This window comes from Meriones unguiculatus, chromosome 11 (assembly GCF_030254825.1).
Source record: "Meriones unguiculatus strain TT.TT164.6M chromosome 11, Bangor_MerUng_6.1, whole genome shotgun sequence".
NCBI lineage: Eukaryota > Metazoa > Chordata > Mammalia > Rodentia > Muridae > Meriones > Meriones unguiculatus.
Window position 1 is genome coordinate 119,699 of NC_083359.1, and position 14,608 is coordinate 134,306.

At 44.4% G+C, this 14,608-nt stretch overlaps 1 pseudogene; it reads right to left on the reverse strand.

Moving 5' to 3' along the window:
* Positions 1 to 12,629: 12,629 nt before the first annotated feature.
* LOC110551225 (cofilin-1-like) lies at positions 12,630 to 13,297 on the reverse strand (annotated as a pseudogene).
* Between the last annotated feature and the right edge of the window lie 1,311 nt (positions 13,298 to 14,608).

The following is a 14,608-nucleotide window of genomic DNA, read 5'->3' on the forward strand; positions in this document are numbered from 1 at the left end:
AGGGCCAGTAACCCGCATCAGACCAACTTCCAACAGTAAGGTATCTATCACAATAGACAGCTATGTTTCCTGCTTAAGAACTTACTCTACTTCCTATTGTCATTACAGAATATATACTCCATCTGTAAGCAAACTCTCAGGGCTGGGCAAATAGTTAGAAGTACAGCACTTGCTTAGCATTTGCAAAGCTCTAGATTCAATCCTTAGCATGGTTAAAAGAAAATAATTAGGAAGTTCCAGTGTTTACTATTGATATAAATAAAACAATGACAATCTTGAAAGAAGAATTGGCTTGTTCTGAGCCAACTTGAAAGACGATGCCCCAGGAGCACAAACAAGTTAACACCCCATTTCCCAATAATATGGTCCTCCAAGGACGGGGTGTTACCATTTGAATGTGAAATGTCCCCTGCAGACTTGTGTTTGAATACTTGTCCCCTAGCTGACTGTGTTGTTTTAGGAGTTTGTGAAACTTTCAGGGAGCAGGGCCTGACTAGAGAAAACAGGTCAATAAGGGGTTTATAGCCCAGCCCTGATTCCTGCCTGACCCCTTTCTGCTCCCTGTGCCACATAACAAACAGCTGTGGCCTGCTCTCTGCCATGCCTCCCCACCACATTGGGTCAGTGTCCCTTTGTGTACGTTACCTTCTCCTTGTGACAAAACACTTGACAACTGAGAAGAGGAAAGGATAATGGGTTCACTGAAGATACAGTCTGTCCTAGAGGGGGAAAGTATGGTGGTTGGAGCATGAGGTATTGGTCACAATGAGTCTGAGTGAGAAAGCAGATGAGTGCTGGTGCTCAGCTCACTTCCTTCTTTTTATCAGTCACCACATCCCACGTGATGGTGAAAGGAACAAGTTAACTTTACAAGTTTCTTTATAAATTTTATACCCTATGTTAAACTAAATTCTCCCAGTACTTTTCCAGAAGGTAGGAGAAGCGGGTGAGTTGAGACAAGACCCACCCCACTGCAAAGGAATGTGAAAGGTCTCCACCCCACTGCAGAGGATTGTCCAGATCTGCAGTAGGAGAGTTGACTGGTAACTGGGGCCAGACGGTTATCTCCTAGGTGACTCCAAACCCAGTCACAATGACAAGATAACCATCCTACCCTTCAAACCGAGGGCTTGTCTCACTGTGGCAACAAAATATCTGACAAAATGAACCTAAGGGAAAATGGGTTTGTTTTGGCTTACAGTTTCAGGAGATACGGCCCATCATGGCCAGGCACTATGGAAGTGGCTGTTCTGCAGTTCACACATTCTTTTTGTTTGTTTTGTTTTGTTTTTGAGACAGGGTTTCTCTGTGTAGCCTTGGCTGTCCTGGATTTGCTTTTGTAGACCAGGCTGGCCTCGAACTCACAGAGATCCGCCTGCCTCTGCTGGATTAAAGGCGCGCACCACCTGGCTGAAGTTCGCACATTTTATCAACAGTCAGGAAGCAAAGATCAGAGAGCGATAAATTAAATGCTGTGCTGTGCTTAATTGCTTTCATTTTTTTAAAATTCAGTACAGGACCCCCCCCACCCACACACATACATACAGAGAGAGAGAGAGAGAGATGCTACTTCTCACACTTAGTCTGTGTTTTCCCACCTCAACTTAATCTAGACATGCCCAGAGATTTGTTTTCATGTTGATTCTAAATCCTACCAGGTTAATCAGGCAGACAGTTTATGGACATGAATGTGTCTGATAACAAGAATGCTTCAGTAGGTGAAATTTAAGTCTTCTGGAAACTCTTGAATATGTAGGGGGTCTCTCCAGATATGCTTCTGTTCTGTACACATCAAAAGGAAGTTCCCCTGGAGCAGCCTCTCACTTCTGTGTTTTACTGTGTGTCTTGATTATATAAAGTTCCCATTGAGTTATTGACCTCCACCATCTGATAATGTTAAACACAATCTAACAGCCACAAAATCTTACAAGGACCCCCACAAAATCCTACAAGGACCCCTTTCTCAAGATGTATTCCTGTCCTTAAGTGCTGATGACTGCAATTGTCACTCCATTTAAAACACAGGTGACTGAGTTATGTTGCTGTAAAGAGGAGAGCTGGGATCAGCACGAAGTTATCCTAAGAGCCCCTGCTGTGCTTCTGACTATGCAGCTTTTGATGTAGTTTGTTTCTGGTTGTTTTTCACCTATAACCTCATTTTTCTTCCCAGACTTTTACTTCTTGTAGAATACCTCTGTCCTGCTTTATCCCTCCCTTCACTGTCAAAATTTAAACTGGATTTCATGAGGGAGTCCTCTACTGTTTCTGATACAGGACCCATTTCTTTTTAGCTTTGTACTTTTTGTCTGGCTCATCTCAACCAACCACAGGTGTAGGTGACTTGAGAGCAAACTTGTTCCAGTTTGGTATTTGAATGTCCCCAAAAGGCCTGTGTGTTGAAGGGTTGGTCCCTAGCTTAGGGAACTATGGGGGAAGATGGTAGACCCTTTAGGCCTAAGGCCTAGTGGGAGGAAGTTAGATCACTTGAGGTGTGACCTTAATTAGAACCCTTATTAGAACCCTGGCCCCTTTTTGTCTACCTCTGTGCCTCCTAGTATCATGAAATGCATAGTCCTTCTCTTCCATGTGCTACCACAGGCCCAAGCAAAGATACCAAATGGCTTTTTCAAAGATCTGAAACCCCTGAAAACCTGAGCCAAAAAAAGCCTTTGCTGCTTAAACATTGCTAACCTCAGGTATTTTATCACATTAATAGGAAGCTGACTAGCGAAGCCCTTGCTGGTCTATAACCTGCATTTCTGAAGAGACCATGTGCCTTGGGCCTGGAAGGCAGTTAACTTAACTGTGGTTTACAATAGTGGCAGGCACACGTTAGCTGACTTGAATAGATGTGGATGGTTGTGTATTTGAGATAAATAGTATGTTAGGAATCTTCTCCACCCACACAACACTCTAGAATGCAAGGGTTCTCAAAGTGGCAACAAAAACCATCTTCTTTTGACTTTTTGAGGACAACTTATAATTATGAAAGTATGCATGACTATATGTTCTTTTTTAAGAACATGGAATGTTACAGATAAAAAAAAAATTCTTTCTGCCCACCATACCTGTTCCTGAGCCATTACTATTTTTAGCCAGAGTGTGGATGCAGGCATAATATGGGTGACACAAAATCCTGTCCCCATTCCCACATAACTTGAAGCCCAGCTGGGGGCTTGGGTGACTGAATTGTTCTGTTATCCATCTCTGGCCAGTCACTGACCCTCCTCAATCCAGTCCCATATACACGCTGGAGAATCACTCTGTTGTGAACTTAGAATTCCTTTCTAGGACACTGTGGCCACATGCTCAGCAGCTTGGCATTCTTCTGGAGTTTCTTGCAGTCACTTTGTGTGAGGCCTGTGGGTCAGGAGAGGGGAGGGAACTTGTAAAGGTTTGCAAAGGGAACCTGAGATGTGATTCAGACAGGCTGTTATGTGGCAGCTTTTCCTGGGATCCAGAATTCTGGGTTGGCATGAAGGAATAATACATACTTTGACGTGTTGGTTTGACAATAAAAAAAAATTTTGTGTGAACACAAGAATGTGAAGGACAAGAAAGCACATTCAAATAACATTAGTATATCTGGCCTTGATAGGAGTCTTTATAAGGCCTAATCCTTTCAAGGCTAAGGACAATCATGTAAGGACAGAGGTGTTCCACTTCCAAGACAAAAATTACACACTGGAATTGCACACGCTCCTGTCAGCTATAAGGAAGGGCCATGTGGCCAGAGTGGGCTTGTATTCTGGGAGATGTGATCATAGAGATTGCAGTCTCCTTGAGTGCAACATGTTTGAGGGGGAGTTGATTTTTCAAAACACGTAATTACATGTGGTTTGCATCAAATGACTAGTCTCAATAGAATTCAAGCCTGGGGATATCAGTGACTATGTTTGGGGCAGGCTTCAGGCCTGGCTGGTTCTTGAAGTCAGAGAATATCCTGACAGATCTTGCATAGTTGGCAAACACAGGAGAATAACCTGGTCATTAGTACCATGGGCTAGACACAGAAGCTCCAGGCACTCAGTGCTTTTCCATCTACTCCTGTGGTAGGTCGATTTTTGCATATTCCTAGTCCTTTTCCTAGTTAAAATACATTGTCATTCACCCCTACCCATCCCAGGCTATCTACAATCCAAGCACAATGTCAAGGACATTTCAGGGTCATTAGGAAGTCCCTCTTACCTCTCCAGGTAAGGTTTTTGTTTTGGTTTGGTTATTTACTCAGTTATCTGTTTTTGTTCAGGGCCTTGCACACACACACTGGTTGTAGATGGAGTGCTCTACAACTGAGCCACATCCTCCACCCAGGTGATGCTTTCAGAGCTCCTTCATTGAGGCAGTCTTGGCTTCTATAAGAGCCCTCTCCAATCCTGACAGTATAATTAACTAGGAGCTTGAGATGCCTCAGCTTTTCTAGGCTTCTGTGTTTCCTTATTTATTGAAACTTACCAGGGCCCCGGAGCATTTTTAGGAGTCTAGGTGCTCCCAGATATGTGTGCAAAACTTGCTATCATGTCAATGTATGCCTGTTCTTGAGGAAGTACCCATAGCCTCAGGCATTTAGGAATAACTGCATTAGTTGGCTTAAGTCCTTGAATCTTTGATACTAAAAGAAGCCAAGTTCCAATAAAGGCAACACACGCCCAGAATTAATAAATGGAATTAGAAGAAAAGAGGTGGTTGTTGGTTTCTTTGTGTTTGCTCTTTTAATAGGAAGAAGCCGGTTGTGGTTAGTTAGATGAATAACAATGACAAAAGGGGGTTAGGATATAGGTCAGTGGTATGACACTTGCCTAACATATACTCTGCTCTGGGGTCAATCTCCAGCCTTGCATATAGCTGGAAAAAAATATGACAAAATCTGGTTAGGTATGCCTTTAATCCAAGCACTCAGGAGGCAGAGGCAGAAGTATCTAAGTTCAAGGCCAACCTGATCTACAAAAGAAGACCCTGTCTCAAAAAAAAAAAAAAAAGGAGGGGGTGAAAAATCCTGTAGATAACATTTTCAAACAGTCATGTTACAGAGTGACATTTGGTCAGCAGTGGGCTGTACATAATAAGATAGTGAACCTATAAGATTACAGTGGAACTGAAATTAGAGTAAAAATACAATAATTATTTAAGAAATATCTCATAACTAGATCTACAGATAGGGTCTATAGTGCTCAGCATGAATTGGACAAAATCCCAAGTTCAGTATTAAGGTAATAGTTACTCCAAATCAATGGGTTAAAAAAAAAGTCCTCAAAGCTTTCTGGGAGAAAAATCAGGACTTAGCAGCAGTCACAGTGACACTAACACCAAATAGAAGAATGAGTACTTTGAAAAATGCAAGTGGAGATGTTATGTTTTGATCTCTAATGTTGCTCAAAGGGTGTATATGAATGCTTGGTTCCCAGTTGACAGTACCATTGAGAAGTGATCTTAGGAGGTGAGATCTATTGGGAGGGAAGTTAGTTTATTTGTAGGGAAAGGCATGCCCTGTTGAGACCGGCTCCTCTTTTCCCTGTCGTTACTTCTTGGCTACTGTATAGTGGGTAGCTTTGCCCTGCCATAATGATCTATCTTGTCATATGCCCAACTGATCATGAATTGTAGTCTCTGAAACTGTGAGCCAAAATCAATCTTTCCTATAAGCTGAATGTCTCAGATATTGATTCTCCATCTAGTATCCTATAGATACCCAACCTGAGTCCGGGGGGCATTTCCACCTGCTCCACTAACTCTCCTGGGAAGCCAGTGTTGGTTGCATCTCAATAAGATGAGTAAATAAACCGAGAAGGAATATAGCATAGGCTCAGGAAATAGGAACCCCCACAGAGGGGAAGCAAAGGGAATTTTTGGGTTGCTGGCAAAGAGAAGTCCCAGATAGCAGTTGTGCAAGCAGGTCTAGAGGACAAGTGGTTTGGACTGGAGCAGAACAGATGGTTCAAGGACTTATTTACTTTTATATCCAAAGAAACAGTGATAAATTACCTTAGACCATGTGGGAAATCATAGTAAAAGGCTGTTTGAGATGCAGGAAAAGTAGAAATAAGTAGTAGGTGCTTTGGAAAGTTCAGTGAGTAGAAGACAGGCACTATCCCCAAGAAAAATGTAAAGGTCGGGAAAGCACTCAGTATCTCAGTGCTTGCTTCAACAGATCACAGTTCTAGGAATTTGAGCATGAATTTAACGAAAATGTTGGTAAGATATATTGAGTGGATGCAGGGAAATGGGAGGAGAAATGCAAAGACCAAGTGCTTGTCTTTTATGAGAGGAAGCTAACAAACAGTATCTAAAGTTGAGAAGTTGCAAAATTACAGTTTATTTTGTTTTGAAACATGCAGGTAAATAAATACTGGAAGAACCTTCTGGAAAACCCTGTTGCAAGTGCTTACCTCTGGAGAAGAGTAGAAAGAGGCAGGGGAGAAAAGGGAGTCATTTGTTGTTATAATAACCTGCTTTGAAGGTTATTGAAGGACCTCTGAGTCCTTTCTGGGGCCATCTCAATTTTTTCCTATCCAAGTACTAAAGAAGCCCAACCCTGCTTATCTTCCAAGATCAGACAAGCATGGTCAGGGTGGTATGGTGTAGACCTTCTTAACTCAAGTGGAATGGAAAGAACAGGGTGCCTGGGTGATTTCCTGTATCAGCCAGATGAGACCACCATCTTCCATTCCAGGGACATTGCACATAAGGATGCTGATGGGAACAGCAAGTGAGGCAATGCAGGCCATGTTGGCCTATTTTATCTCAGTGGTAGCTGGGTGGGCAGGAAGAACAATCACAGAATCCTGGAGAATTATCAGATAGATGTGTAATCCTAAACTCTCCCACACTACCTTCCTTACCTCCTTCACCATGCTTGCCAATCCCAGGGAGATGTTGTATACCATACCTGTCAATTTGCACACCAGTCAAATATCATCCTTTTGGAATTATAAGAAAAGTCATTTTAGCCTATTAGGAAATCTTGCCTCCTGCTTGCATAATTCCCTTTCTGTTGCAATTTATTATTGATTATTTTTCTGTGTATAGTCTTGTACAGGCCAATGTCCTTTTTGGTTAAATTTAAGCAAAACTAGAGTGTTTATTGATGTCTTGTAAATGGAAGTTGGATTTTGATATCTTCTCCTTTATCCTTATACTTTTATTCTAATGTATTTAAGCAGAGACCTGATTTTCATGAGTTCTTTTCTATTTTAAATAAAACATGATAGAAGAGATCATCCCGAGTGAAGTAACACAGACCCAGAAAGAAATACATAAGTAGATTTTAGCCATATAGTACAGGATAAGCATACTATGAGGCACAGACTCAAAGAAGATAAGTAACATAGAGGATCCAAGGGAAGATGCATAAATCTCACTCAGAAGGGGAAATAGAATAGGCAGAGGTAGTGGCTGAATAGAGGAAACAAGGTAGGAGAGGGGAGAGTTAAGAGGGTGGAGAATGGACCTGGGGGAGAACAAGGGCAAGAAGACAGAAAGACTGTAAAGAAAAGTGAAACTGAGGATGGGGGTATCTCTGTGACAGTCTAAGTCAGGGTAGGCTTTTGGGAGACTATGAGGGGTTCTCAAGCAGAGACTCCTAATTGCAGAGGCCATAGAGACTGAAGAGGACACCCAGGACCTAGACTAGTCTCTTAGGACAGGGAGAGGAACACCAAACCACCCACAAAACCTTTGGTTTACAAGATGTGCAGGGATATAGATAGAGCAAATAGAGCAGAGACTGAGGGAATGCCCAGCCAAAGAACCATCCTATCGGAAAGTACTTGGCCCCTGACACTGTGAATGAGGCTCTGCTAAACTTGCAGACAGAAGCCTGACAGAATTGTCCTCAAAACAGATGCTGAGACTCAGCCAAACATTTGGGCGATGCATAGGGCATCTTGTAGAAAAGTGGGAGGAAAGAGAAAAAGACCTGGAGATGACAGGCGCTCCACAAGAAGACCAACAGAGCCAACTAACCATGGCCCAGAGGGGCTTGCTGAGACTGAAGCAACAACCAAGGACCATGAACAAACTGGATCTAGGCCCCTTACAAAGTTGTAGCCGCTTAGACCTCATGTGGGTCCTCTAGAAAGAGAAGTGGGAACTGCATTGGACACAGACTCACTTGCCAGCTTTCTGATCACTTCCTCTGGCGGGACTACCTTGCCAGGCCACAGGGGAAGAGGACATGCTCAGTCTTGATGCAACTTGGTGAGTTGGGCTGAATGGGAAAGGTAGCTCCCCTTTTATGAGGAAAAGGGGAGGAAGAGGGAGAGGGATGGAGAGAGGATAGGACTGAGAGGGATGGGGCTACAACAAGGATGTAAAGTGAATAAAAAATTTTAAAAGAGAAAAAAATAGGTAAAACACGATTTTTCTATTAACTACAGTTTTGAACTATTCTCATTTATAAGTAAAAATATAATTATAAAATATAAAAATATCTATCTACCTGTAGCTTTAGAAACAAAATTTTGTAATAAAAGCCGCTTATGTTTTTCATTTCAGTATTTTTGCCTCCCCACATCTAATTACTCTCCTGAGTTTGGAGTTTATTATTCTATATGGCTTAAAATATTTATTTCATATGTGTGGATTCATTAACTACATAATACCATTCTTGCGTATGGTTCAATCTTTTGTAAATGAAATGAAAATATTTGCATCTCTTTGCAGTTTGCCTCTTTCTTCAGCTTTAAGTTTTTGAGATCTGTCCACATCTGGACCTAGAACTCTATTTTATTCATTTTAATTTCTGTCAGATATCCATTTAGGTGCTGAGAGATGGCTCAGTGGCTGAAAGCATCGCCTGCTCTTGCAGAGGACCTTGATTTGATTCCCAGCACCCTCATAGTGGCTAACAGCCAACTGTAACCCCAGTTTCAGGAGAACTGTACCCTCTTCTGGTCTCCAAGGGCACTGCATACATGTCGGGCACAGACATACATGCAGGCAAAAGACACACATTTTTTAAAAAATCTTACAAAGTTTTAGAAAGGTATAATTTATACAACTGTGCACCAAGCCATCCATCCATTCTATGAATTAAGATTTAGATTTTCCATGCTTTTTGGTCATTAATCATAGATTTGAATACTTGGTCACCAGGAAATGACACTATTTGAAAGGATTAGGAAGTGTGGCCTTAATGGAGGAAGTGTGTCACTGGCCTTTGAGGTTTCAAAAAGCCCATTCCAAACCCAGAATCTCACTTTTCCTTCTGCCTGCAGATCTCAATGTAGAACTCCCAGCTACTTCTCCAGCACCACGTCTGCCTGAGTGTTGCCATGCTCCCTGACACAATAATGAACTAACTTCCCGAAACTCTAAGCAAGCCCCAATTAAATGCTTTCTTTTATAAGAATTTTCATGGTCATGGTGTCTCTTCATAGTTGTAGAAACCAAGATGGAAGTTGGTACCAGGGAATGGGGTATTGCTGCTCCTTTTCTTTACTGTGTTAAAACACCATGACCAAAAAGTCATAAAAGGAGTGTCTTTGTTCTTTGCCAATTTTCTCTCTCTCTTTTTCTTGTTGAGACAGGATCCCTCTATGCAGCCCTGGCTGTCATTTATGGCTAAAGATATATATATATATGTGTGTGTGTGTGTGTGTGTGTGTGTGTGTGTGTGTGTACACCCTCCATCCCAGGCAATGGGTGGAGATACCTTGTCATTGGTGTTGTTCTTATATCAGTCAGGGCAGAGCAGATGGCAGTCCTTTTTTCATCCTAACTTGATGCCTGGCTTAGTGGCCAAAGCTGTCTTATGCCTAGGACTCATAAAAGTCAAATCAAATCAAATCCAGGCAGCACAGTCCAGAAGGAGGAAGACAGAAACCTTTGAACTATTGTGCCACCTACAAGCCTGCCCTCCAGCAAATGGCACAGGCGGGGGCCGTAGACACCTGCTTGTCCACCATGCCACTTAGCACAATGGAGGATGTTGCCCAGGGCCCTGCCAGTCACATGGCCAGCCTGCATTGTGAGAGCCACCACAATGTGCAAGTATGTAGTGATCATATGGGAGAAAAAGGGAAGTGGAGTAGCTTGAGCATTATGAAGAGAGATGGAACTGGACACTCGAGGGTGGAGAGGAGTAGTCTGTTATGAGTGGCCAACACCACCATCTAAGGCCATGGTGAGGTCCCTGACCAAGCTGCCACTGAGGGCCATGCCTGAGTTTGTGGCCATGCACTGGCAGGGTCAGTGTTGATGTCGTGGCTTACTAGAGAACATGGGAATGTCCCTGCTTGGTGCAGCCACCAGGGGCCAAGTAGACATCCAGGGGCTGTGTATAATTGTCCCTGCCCCTCACTGGATCCAGCTCTCTGGAGAGCTGACCCCATCTCTCACCCATGGAAGCACTTGGGAGCACTGGCCCTGTGATTCACCTAGGAAGCACAGTAGAGCTGGTCCTGGTACTGGGGGCCTGAGTGAGCCAGCCCCCAGGATGTGAGTGTGGGAAAGCTGACCTTGCCACTTATCTGCTGTGGGGTGGCACTGGCACAGAGGTGATGCCCAACTCCTGCCCCTTACCACCTCCAGCAGTCAGAAAAGATGCCAACAGGGTCATGAGCTTGGGAGAGCTATTCCTGCTCCTCACCAGCTTCAGCACTCACCTGGACAGGTCCTGCACTTCACCTGGACAGCACAGCAGAGCTGACCCTGGTGGCTGGGGGTGGGGGAGGGTAGGTAAGTTGAGAGCTTTGGGGATCTAGCTCTGCTATTTGTCTGCTGTGAGATGACACTGGGTGTGGGGTGATGCATTCCTCCCTCCCCACCTCATCACCTGAGGCAGTCAGGAGAACTGGCCCTAGGGTCATGTGTGTGGATGAACTGGCCTGCCTTCTCTGGCTGCAGCACTTGGGAGAGAGGGCCCTGTACCCTGCTTCCCTGAAGTTTCATTTGGACTGGAGGGCAAGAATGTGGGAGAGCTGGCCCCTCTGCCATGAGGTGGGAGGAGGAGATGCCCTCTGCCCCTTTGACCCTCACCACCTGAGGCAATTGGAAGACTGACCCTGGGGCATGAGAGTGGGTGAGCTGGCCCTACCCCTTGCCCAATGCAACACTGTGGAGAGTGGACACTGTACCTCCTCTGGGCAGCACAGTAAAGCACACCCTGGTGGATGGGGTACAGGTGAACCAGCGCTGATGATGAGAGTATGAGAGGGCTGGCCCTGCCACTCATCTGCCATTTAAGAACACAGGTGTGGGACACTCCTGTGTCCCCCCTACCTCCACCACCTGCAGCTAGGAGAGCGGATCCTGGGGTCATGAAAGTGGGAGAGCTAGCCCTGTCCACTCATTGGCTGTAGCACTCAGGAGAGCAGGCCCTGCACCTGGCCTGGGCAATATAGTGGAGCTGGCCCTGATGGCAATGACCAGTGAGCCAGCCCCAAGAGTGTGAGAGCTATCCCAGACCCTCACATGATGAAGCACTTAGAAGAGAGTGGGCCCCAAACCTTAACTTGGCAGCACAGTGGATCTGGCTCTGGAGGTGTGAGTGCTGGTGAGCCACCCCGAGAGCATGAGAACAGGAGAGCTGGCCCTGCCTCAGGCAGATGGTGGCTGTGGGTGGGCTAGTTGGAGCAGCACTGGAGAGCTCACCCTAGTGGTACAGATAAGTTAGAGCTGGCACCCTGATCAGCTCAGCTACCCTGGTCCAGATCCAGAGCTCTGAATTGGCCCATCCCAAAATCTATATCATCTGCAGACGGTTGGTGAAAGGGCCAGTCCTGCTTTTCCAAAGCTGCAGGATCTCCATGATAAAGGGCGAAGTGCGATAACTGGGAGGAGTCCCAGTGAGGAACCAACATTGATGGGGTCACAGAAGCCAGAGATCTTGAACCAGACCAATGACTCATTGCAATGAACAATTGCAAGTGAAGATGTGTGGACAAAGGGACATAACGCGAGACACACTGTGACATGCTACAGCTTCCGCAATGAGATGTTTTCTATGCTTTTGTTGTTGCTGCTGTTTGTGTTTTTATATTGTGGGGGAGGTTGCAAGGGCAAAATGCAGATATGAGGGAATGAACAGATGAGTGGGATTGGGGTGTATGATGTGAAACTCATACAAAAATCATTAAAAAATTTAAAAATGTGTTTTCAGTGGTTATTTTCAACAGTATCTAAAATGCTTTTTTGTTTCTAATATTTTTGTTAGTCTTTTATTGTTGTTGTTGTTTTTAATTGAAGGTCCTTTACTGGTACTGCTTCCATGAGTGGCCAAAATCAAGGAAAAGGGGAAGACAACCATCCAGCACAGGGAGGGTCAATTCCACATTTCACTCATACACAGAACTAAACAAAAAAGTGGAGGGTCATGATTGTGTTAAGAAATTGGCAGCATGGGATGGCGAGGGATGAGGAGTAGGGGTGTTGTTAAAAAAAACACAGGTTCCCCCTCCAAACTGGGTGCTTGAAACAGAACTTGGTCTGCTTCAAACCCAAGAGATTGACTAAGAAGATCAGAAGCAGTTTGGGAAGGCCAGAACCATCAGGGATGGAGGGAAGAGGGGGTAGGAGGAACATGTGGCAACTGGGGTGAAGCGATTGTCCTCTCTGTATGGGATCTCCCAGCCTCTCCCGTCTGGCAGGAAAGGGGCAGCCTGCAATACCCAAGAGCAGGTCAGGGGCTGCTAAATGCTCCAGGCAGGGGGCTGGAGGCAGCTCTCAAAGGGTTGCCCTCCAGGGAGATGATGGAGCTGCCAGGGTGCAGCAGTCCCTGTTTGCTTATAATTTATGCTTATGGTCAGCTCCTTTTTGATGGCATGCTTGGAGTTGGCATAGATAATTTTGTACCCTCAGGGCCCCAGAAGTCGAATACCAGGTCCTCCTCCTTGTTCCTTGGTCTCAAAGGTTGTCTCATAGAGAGCATACCTGCAGTCCTTATCTGGCAGTGTCTTGACAAAAGTGGTATCGGGGTCATCCACAGTCTACCCCACATCTCTTATCAGAATCTCCTTGCCTTCCTCCAGGATGGTGTTTTTCTTGTTCTCACACAGACAGAAGAGCACTGCCTTCTCGTGTTTCTTCACTTCTTCTGGCATGGAGGACTTTCATGTCATTGAACACCTTAATGACACCATCAGAGAAAGCCACACCAGAGGCCATATTTCTGGAAATGAAAGGGAGATAGAGAGAGCTACAGAAGAACTGAGCTGCTGCAGCTGCTGCGGAGATCCAACTTCTTTATTTTTATTTTTTATTTTTTTAAGTATTAGTTTGAGCACATTAAATTGATATTTACAGGTTGAAATTAACAATTTTATATGATTTGGATTGATAGTGTGGTGACTGTCTTTTCCTATTACTGTAAATATTTAAATGTAAAGCTGGGGAGAGATGAAGCCATTCATTCATGACACAGAAACACAGCAGCCATTTTCTGGTGGGCTATTGCATATGTGGTATCTAGATACGGGCACGGATTTCAAAGCTAGAAGTGTCTCAGAAGTTTATACCAGAAAGAAATGTTTGAGCAGATGAATGTTTCACTGTAATAAAATGTACACATAAGAAAAGAGCACACTGCATTCCAGTAGGATATTGTGATAGTTGGTTTCAATATCAGCCTGCCACAAATTAGAATCAGCTAAGTAGGAAGCCTCACCTGAAGAACTGTCCTGACTGCCTTGACAATGGAAACCCCAGCTCAAGTGTGGGTAGCACCTTCTGGTAGAGGCCCAGGTGGAAAGGCCAGTGGAGACAGGACATGGCAGGTGGAAAGAGGATGCTGCAGGAGTGACCCATCCCGCAGGCCAGTCAAACGAGACCCTAACAGAGAGGGTGAGAATGGGATGGGACAAGAGACCTGAAGAATGGAGACAAGACAAAATTCTGATCAAGTCTTTGTTTATTGTTCTTTAGGTTACAGCTTATAAGGGGTAAGAATGGGCAATTTGGGGGGGGAACTAGTTTCAGTGAAAATAAAAAAGCAGGATATTCTCAAGGAAATTCTAAAAGCAGGAGAAAAGTTCTCAGGTAAGCAGGAGGCAAGTTCTCATGCGGATACCTGCCAAATCTAAATGGTTGAGTACACATCTAAAGAACAAAGAACACCTGTGGTCCAGGGGTGAAAAATCACCATGTCATGCTGGGCACACTGTGCATCATGGATTCCAAGCAGGCTAGAATCAAGCAGCCATTTTATGGCTCCACACACAGGAGGAAGATCATTCACGTTTTGCTCTGCCCAGTCTGTGTTTCCTCTTTCCTCTGAGCTGTTTTTACTGTGGCCACTACTGATTTCTTCATTGGTATCAGTACCTTCATGGACTAAAGGTTAGTGACTGTCCAGAAACCTTCCATGGTTTCAGCATCGCATTGGAACTACGAAGGCACTCAGCCTGGTGAACCAAGCCACCAGCAGGTTGTCAACTACTGCAGTGTGTCACAGCCACTGTGGGACTATTCCAACTGCCGAGGTACTCAGCCTCAAAGACTGAGCATCTACCGGGTTCTCTGCCTCGCAGGTGTGAAACAGCTGTTATTCTAACAGACTAACTTAATAAATTCTTTATATCTTATTGGTTCAAACAGAGAATGCTGACTAATACAGATACACGTTTTTTAAGGTGTTTACCTAACTGTTAAAATAAACTTAAAAGGCCAGTGA